Here is a 9,222-nt window from a genome sequence, read left to right as displayed (position 1 = left end):
ATCGAATGGAAGGAAAGAGGCCATGAGGAAGAAGATTAGTAGGCTGCCAAAGATCCTGAATGCAGCAATGCTTTGAGGAACTGTGGGCTACTGAAATTCTTTTGAACCCCAGGACTTAGAGCCCAAAACGAGCTGCTACACTACTTGATCAATTTATGGGATGTTGATAGAGAGATATTCATCATTGGAGACCAAGAATTGGAGTTGGAAGTAGCAAAAATTTACTTCATTACTCGATTGTCCATAAGGGGGGAATGGTTTCAACTCTTTGGATCTCATGTTGGAGGTGAGAGCACCAATGCACTAATCAGAAGGCATTGCCCAGGTGCATAGACAACAATAATCGAGAAGGTGAAAATATTGATGATCAACAATATTCCCTTGAGGACAATCCTACACACCATGGCTCATATAGCTAGGTCACAGGCTTTACACAATATTTCGAAATCTCAATTCTAGTATGCGGTAGAATTCTTTACTCCAACAATGTTCAACTGGTGTGAGGGGTTATTGGCCAACATGAAGATGGAACTAACCAAAGGAAAGCAGGGGAACTTGAAGCAATTCGACTTTGGTTCGATCTTGGTCACTTTCTTTCTGGAGCATGTTCCCCTATTTTGGTATCAGTGGACAGAGGTACTGAATCCTACTCCATAAGATTTGAGGCTGCTCATATGGAGTGAGCTCATGCCTCGTGGTGGAGGGGTTAGCAGATCATTTCCCTCCACAGTTCTTCGGTTGGTTGCACTGACAACTGATCGTTGTGGATGACTATGCCTATGAAGGCATAGACTTCATATGGGATTCATATATGCCTCTACCATCGGGTGAATAATGGACTGATGCAGGTAAAACTTGTTTTTGGATTTTTCAAGTTTTATGAGTTTTTTTTATTAAAGTGTATCTGAGAGTTTACTTGTGATAAATGTGTAGATGTGGGACCAGAAAGGCCTCTTGACATGTCTCCAATAGCATGACGAGTAGCATGTCAGATGGAAAATGCTCCATACGAGGAAGGAGTAGATCCTATGGTAGAGATGGAAATAAATATCGATGTGATAACTCAAGGGATTCCAGATTATGTGACCATATATGATTTGCCACTGTGATACCAGAGGCACATAGAAGGAGTGTTTGCGAGACTGCGTCATCTTTTAGGCCGAGTGATTAGAGCATTCTCATGCTATTGAGAGCATCATGTGGGCGAATAGCCTTTCTAGTCATGTTTTTTGTACTCTTGTAGGCTTTGAAAGTCACGTGTCCCGGAAAACTTTATCTTTTGAGATTTTGATGAACAAAATTTGACAGACGTTATATATATATATATATATATATATATATATATATATATATATATATATATATATATATATATATATATATATATATATATATATATATATATATATGCATGTTTTATATTCTACTTATGTGTTCATGTGTCATGATGATATAATCAGTTCTATAAATTAAACAAATGTCTATCAAGAACATAATCTTCTAATGCATCTGTTAATGTATTCAATTTGCATGGAATGTGTTGATATGTGATATAATCAAAACTTATTTTTAGTAATAGAACACGTAGATACATATGAAAAATTTGTGGATTTCTTACTGAGTAATGACTGTTTGATTGTAAAACAATGAGTTGTGAATCTAAATTAACAACTAAATTTCTAATTCCAAGAGAAACTGCTTCTAATAACAGTTCAATAACTGCACTGTACTCGGAGATATTATTAGTTGTTCGTCCTAGGTAAATACATTAGAAATTGATTAACTCACCATCCAGGGCAAAGAGTGCACAAGCTGCGGAAGATAAGTTCCGTGTCCTATGACAAGCACCATCAGCAAAACCAATATAATGGTTTAACGACATCTGCAAACCGAGTGAAACACAAGGTAAGCAGAAGGAACATGTCTGCAAAGCAAACAATCACACCAAAAAATCAAAACTACACACCAATGAATTCACACACTAATGTACAAAAGTAGTTACATGGAATTCACGCATAATACTTTTTTAGATAAACCCCATTGCGGGGCTATGATATTGCATTACCTTCGTAATCAACTAGCTCGTAGGTGCCTTTTTGCAAGACACGTTTAACGATATTTGGCCCATGCCACATAGGTTCAAACTTCCCAGCTCCCAAGTTATTGTTGGCTTGGTCATACAACAAGAATAAGTTACCTTCAATGAAAATGCGTGGAGAAACAGTTTGATCAAAATGAGCTTTAACTTGTTTTTTTTGTGCCTTGATCACCATCCCAACAATATGACGGGTCTCATAAAGTCTCTCAAGATAAAGTAACTGTTCCTCTTTAGGTGAGGTATCGGGGAAATTTCACACTTGATCGAGAGTGTATCCTTTAAACCATAAACCAGCTGGAATGGAGTGAATCCAGTGGCTGTCTTAGTCGAAGTCCGGTAAGCCCAAAGAGCCGAGAATATCATGAGATTCCAATCCTTTTTATGCTTCCCAATGGTTTGTTGAAGCATAATAATCAAAACTTTGTTAATTGCTTCAACTTGGCTATTGACCCATGGATAGTAAGGAGTTGAGCTATCATGATGAAGACCCAACTGAACAGTCAGCTCTGCCATCATGTATCGATGAAAATGTGATCCATGATCAGTGACACTAGCTTGAGGGACGCCAAAATAGGCTATGACATGGTTAAAGAGGAACTGAGTAGCAATGATACCGTTAACATTATATATAGGCATCACCTCGGCCCATTTAGTGAAGTAGTCAACGATGACGATGATATAGCCATGCCCCCCGGCTGAGTGAGGGTTAGATGCCATGAAATCTATGCCCCATGTAGAAAATGGGCGAATGGTAATGATTGGGTGTAAGGGTGCTGGCGAGGCGCACTGTTTACAGTTATAAATCTGACATTCATGGCACTTTTGAATGGCCAAAATACAATCTTTAAAGATGAAAGGACATAGCTGTGGCATAGCTTGACATGTGACCACCAAATGCCCCAGAGTGGCAGTCATTCAAGACTTGTTCAACTTATTCAAGTGTTAGACATTTGCGAAGAACAAAATCAACACCGATTCGGTACAACGTATCCATGGTAAATTTTAGGGGCGAATTTTAGCCCAAGGGAGAAATTCAAGGGGTTTTTCATTTCAGAGGGGAATTTTTTTTATAAAACACCAATTTCATATATTTAGCCCAACTTTTATTTAAAAAATAATTATTTTTTCATTTAAGCCCAAAAAAAGGGGCATATAAACTATGAAAATACTCATTTGACCCGATTGGCTTGGTTTGGGAGGTTATATTCCATTATAATTGCCCGATTTTGCTGCTTTGTAATGTTAAATTCGTTTGCAATCGCCCATTTTCTGGTTTGCGAGGTGGTTTGGGAGGTTGTATTTGGTACCAATAAATAAAAATATAAATAAAGTGGAGGTATGGTAAATAAATAAAACCTCTTTTTATACTTACTCCAAAGGTGTGGTGAATAAATAAAAATATAAATAAACTAGAGGTATGGTAAATAAATAAAACCTCTTTTTATATTTAGTCCATAACCCTCTTTCTATTTAAGAAGGCTCAAAAAAGAGGTTTTATTTAAGTGAATCCTATGGGCCAAATACCATATTTATAAAAGAGGTACGGTAAATTAATAAAAATATAAATAAACGAGAGTTATGGTAAATAAATAATTTTTTTTATTTTTATAAATTTTTAATTTTTTATATTTACTCCATAAGTCACCTTATATTTACCAACACGCAAGGGTGTAAATAAATAAAAAATATAAATAAAGTGGAGGTATGGTAAATAAATAAAACCTCTTTTTATACTTACTCTAAAGGCATGGTAAATAAATAAAAATATAAATAAACTAGAGGTATGGTAAATAAATAAAACCTCTTTTTATATTTAGTTCATAACCCTCTTTCTATTTAAGAAAGATCAAAAAAGAGGTTTTATTTAAGTGAATCCTATGGGTCAAATACCATATTTATAAAAGAGGTATGTTAAATTAAAAAAAATAAAAATAAACAAGAGGTATGGTAAATAAATAAAACATTTTTTTTTAATATATTTACTGCATAAGTCACCTTATATTTAAGGACACTCAAAAAATGAGTTATATTTAGGTGAAGCATATGGGCCAAATACCATGGGCCAAATTATTATTAATACCATGCAAAAAACATTATTAACCCTAATATTAGTATTAATAAAAATAAAGATGGCACATGTTATTGACCCATGGTATTCACTTGGAATGTAGCCTATTTAAAGGGGGGAATTAAACCAACATAGATCCATCTTTACTCTAGATTTACTAAGCCCCGAGAGAGAAATATCGTGATATGAAAACTAGCATAGAGTGAAAAAATATTTGATCCCTCTCGGAGCTTGGTAGATCAAGAGTAAGAATGGATCTTGTAATTTAATATCACTTAAACATTTTAACTTGGTTAAAATAAAAAAAATTATTATTTTTATTATTTTTTATAAATTACTAATAGTAGTTTTTAAGCTCGAGGTTTATGATAACCCATGGTATTGACCCATGGTAATACCATGGTATTCATGTGAGCATAAACTATTTAAAGGGGAAATATTATCAGCTTAGATCCATCTTAATTCCGGGTCTACCAAGTGCTAAGAGGGATAAATAGATTTCTTCCCTCTAAAAGTGGTAGATGTGGAGTTAAGATGGATATAGGTTGGTTTTTATGATAATGAATATACTAAATAGACTTAGGAAATTATATTGTAAAAAAAATCTTAGGGTGAATGGTTAAAGCTACATTTAGTCACTTCACAAAATTTAGTAAAAAATACCAATATCTCCATTAATATTGGTTTTTCTGATTTAACAAAAAAAATTCAAAACAATGAAATCTTATCACTCTTTCCGCATCACCCTCCTAGAATAGAGATAATTGCTGCCCAGATTTCCCACCATTTTTCAAACGTTCTCAATATGATATCTTCATGAAAAAGTTAAGGTACTGATGTTGGATTAATTGTTTGAAAAATATGCTGGTTTGTACAACCTTTTATCTTCTATGTTATTCTTAGTTTATTGTAATGATGTACGGGTTGGGCCACTACACAATATTGTCCTAAAAGACAGAGATTGTGCACCAAAAAGGAAATTAATCCACATGTTACAACGCTGTTAAAAAATGCAAGACGTATGAAGGTAGTGAATTATGCTAATAAGAAATTTAGATTGGCAGAGATGTAATTAAATTTTATTATTTAATTGAAGATTCCAATTAAAATAATAATAAATCTACATTTATATATTGATTGGAAGGCTTCTGACAACGGCCACTTATTTCCATTAGATCCCCTTCAAGCCTTTGGGATACCTACTATTTTCTTATATTATATAGTTGGGGCTTGCTACTTGTTGGCGTGTTGAGGTAAACGAACTTGATGTCTTTTTTTTGATCTCGCAGTTGGAGTCTATGGAATAAGAAAGAAATTTGATAGCTTGAAAAAAGTGGTAGCTTGAAAAAGTGGTAGAGAAAAGATTAATCTCTCATACCTTGACATAACTGGCGGTCAATCAACACCTACAAGAACTTTGTTGTGGAATATTATCAAAACTAATAGAAGGATATGAAAGAGTGTATAGTAAGAACCTTGACAAACACAACCAATGAAACTTGCAACATTGTTTGTAGGAAGAGAAAATTATGTTTCTTTTTTCCAAACATGTATGTTAGTATATTACAGTTTAATGAATGTGTTTTCCTATTATCATATATGGTTTCATACTTTAACAAAACATTCGTCAAGACTTCACAATGTTTTATTATTCAGTGAAAGATTTGCAAAGATCTTACAAGAGTCTTCATAATGTTTTATTGTTCAGTGAAATATTTGCCAAGATCTTACAATATTTTATAATTCTTCACCATGACTTTACAAGATAATATAATCTGGTGAGAGATTCGCCAGAAAAATATACATATTATATTATTGATAAAATTGCCTCCCATTTTTCCTATTTATCATGGGGATTCGCCCATTTATTATGCAAATAAATTTAGGTTGGTTCTTAAAATTTTCCCTAAAAGTATCACCAATAATACAATAAGGTTGAGACTGATGCCAGATGCAATGTCGGTCAGATTGAGACAACTAGGATTGGAAGGTTTGGGTCTGAATATAAACAATTATATCTCCATACCAAGGGTTGAGAGTGTTGTTGAGAAACAAAGTTTCATTAGGAATCTACTTAGTAAAATCAGTGGAGGTGTTTGCGGAAGGAAGGGAACATATCAATTCAAAAAAAGAGAGAGTGATTTATTTGATTTGGCGGTAGTAAAATCCAAATCAAACTCTTGCAGGATAACAATCCAGTTAGAGTATTTCCCCTAAGCAATTGACGAGTCAAAATGTAAGTCATGGGGTTGCAGTCAGAAATCACTATGGTCGTCTGTTGAAGAATGTAATGGAGAAATCGTTGAACAACATGGACTACTGCTAGGGCAAGTTTCTTGAAATGAGCATATCGAGTTTCAATGTCAATGAGCTTTCGAGTTAAATAATCAACCACATGTTCATTGCCATTGTCATCATCCTGGACTAGTACCATAGAAATGGTACTGTAAGCCGTGGCCAAGTATAAGAAATAATTGCAATGATAGTTAGGGGATATAATAAAGGAGCACATATGAGAGTTTTCTTTAGAACATCGAAAGAATTTTGGGAAATTTCATCCCAAATGAATAGGATCCCATTTTTGAGCAAGCGAGTAAATCCCTTGGCAAGCTTAGCGTAATCCGGGACAAAGCGACGAAGGAAATTAGAATTTCCTTGCAAAATTTGCAATTGGTGCAATGATGAAGGAGGGGGTAAATTTACAATAGCCTTAAATTTCAGAGGATGGATTTAGATACCTTCTTTGGACACAAAAAACCTAAGAGTCGACCAAATTCTACGCAGAAGACACAATTATTAGGTTTGAGACAAATATTATAGTGTCGAAAATAAAGAAAGATTGCTCGAAGGTGGTCTGGATGGTCATGACGCTTAGAAGAATGAGTTGGTAAGTCATCTAGATAAGGTTAAAATATGTGTTTAATATCATGAAGGGCATATGAAATTTCTCTCTGAAAGGTAGTAGCAATGTTTTTCGAGCCGAAAGGGAGCTTCTTATAGGAAAAAGTCCCCAATGGAAAGATGAAAGCTGTCTTGTGTTGATCAACGGGTAATATGTTAATCTGGTTGTAACCAAAAAAACCATCCATAAAAGAGAATTTTTCACTCCCGATGCACTCATCAATGATTTGATCAATAAATGGAGTGGGATAGTTATCTTTCGGGCATGCATGATTGATGTCGCAATAATCAACACAAACTCAGATCATGCCCTACTTTTTGGTAACATGTACAATATTAGAGACCCAATCTGTTAATGGGATAGGGTAAATAAAACCAGCCTTTAGGAGTTTTTCAACTTCTCCATTAATAGCAACGGTCTTCTTGGGATGCACGGGATGGAGCCATTGGAAAATGGACTTCACATCAAGATACATCAGTATTTCATGCACCACAATAGCTGGATCAATACCATGCATTTCTTCATATGACCAAGCGAAGACATCTCAAAATTATTTGAAAAGGTCAGTGTAAACCCTGATCTCATTAGGAGAACAGGAAACCCCAATGTGAATGTTCTCAACAATTCTAGGTTTAATGGAAATGTCGAGTGGCATGGTTGCAGTAATATTTCCCATATTACCCTCGGACAAAAATTCATGCACCAGAACATGTGTTTGAAGTGGGTGCGCCAGGTTATGAGAAACAAAATCTCTGAGACAAAAAGGAATCTCGCTTAGGCTTGGAATAAGCGAGGAACGATGATGGACATCATTCCAAGGAGTTTCATCAAGAGACATAACCTCAAAAATACTCTTGTTGGTGGGGAATATATCGTTCAAAGGATCTGAAGAATCCAAAGAACCAAGCCAAGGAGATTGTGAATAAGTATCCAGGTACATACTGAGGACAACATGACTTTTTGAAGCACCCGCAGAAGCTGAGACAATTTCATGATAATATTTCTCCAAAGGGCTTAGTGGCATAGTGTCAGCAAACGAATCAATATGATATGGAGAATGAATGATCCATGGGTCTATAGAAACATAGATCATGTTGATAGAGGTGACATGCAGAGGTGGGAGAGAAAAGGTTCCCATTAAAGTAGAATCTTTGAAAAGACCTGCCCCCACACTCTCATATGGAATATCGGTATTTCCCACATATGGGACATTGCCATTCGAGGCACTGGAAGAGAAAAAGGACAATTAATTGACAGTGACAATATTTCCTTCACGAGAAAAAAAAGCACCTGGAACAAAGAGGAAACCATACAAAACATGGCATGGGTCCAACTTCATGCAAGTAAAAGGTTGTAATTCAGATTTGCGTCTACAACTTCCACTTCTAGTTTGACAATATTCCCTTCCAAAGTGATGGGAAAACTTGTGAGAATACCATAAGGATGAGAGCCTTTGCCATCAGAGGCCTCCAAGGTGTTTGGAGACTGGTTAAAAAGTGGAGAGCCTTTCCAACACAAAATAGACATGATGTAGGTGGAAGCACCTTCATCAATGGCAGTCTGATGGATCATCTTTCCTTTTATAATAAATTGGATAAAAAATGAAATTTGATGAGGAAGACGAGGAACATGGTTTTTAATATCGAAAGTAATAAATCTTGAATTAGCAGGATCGATGCCTTCTACAGTAGACAATAATGATTTCTGTTGCATTAGACATGTTTGGAGAACTTCCACAGTAGACATCACCGAAGGCGGTCGAGCTAAAAATTCAACAATACTGTAATGTTGAGTAGCTCGAGCATTCAGATTATAGGATGACTTCTGAAGCACACCTTTGGGAGGTTGTTGGATAACAGATTCATTATTAGGTCTCTCAATATGGAGAGGACCAAACCTGGGTGGAGTGAAAGTAGAAGGTATGTCAGTGACATTTTTTTCCATCGTCTGCTTTTGAGGGGTTTGATAATCTTTCGATCGAGTGGCTACAAAGATAGGTAATGAACCCATCATCATATAAACCTGAGAACCAGATGAGGCAAAGGATTGTGGTTGGTCTACCAAATGAGTCTGTTGAGATGGAAATGGCTCTTTTAAAATAGCCGGGGTCCGTTTCAATAAACGACTAACTTCGGCACGTCCGGGACAATCCTT

The sequence above is a fragment of the Pinus tabuliformis genome, chromosome 8, assembly GCF_031772625.1.
Source record: "Pinus tabuliformis cultivar Carrire ecotype Pingquan chromosome 8, CPIR1, whole genome shotgun sequence".
Lineage (NCBI taxonomy): Eukaryota > Viridiplantae > Streptophyta > Pinopsida > Pinales > Pinaceae > Pinus > Pinus tabuliformis.
Note: the sequence above shows the minus strand (reverse complement) of the source record.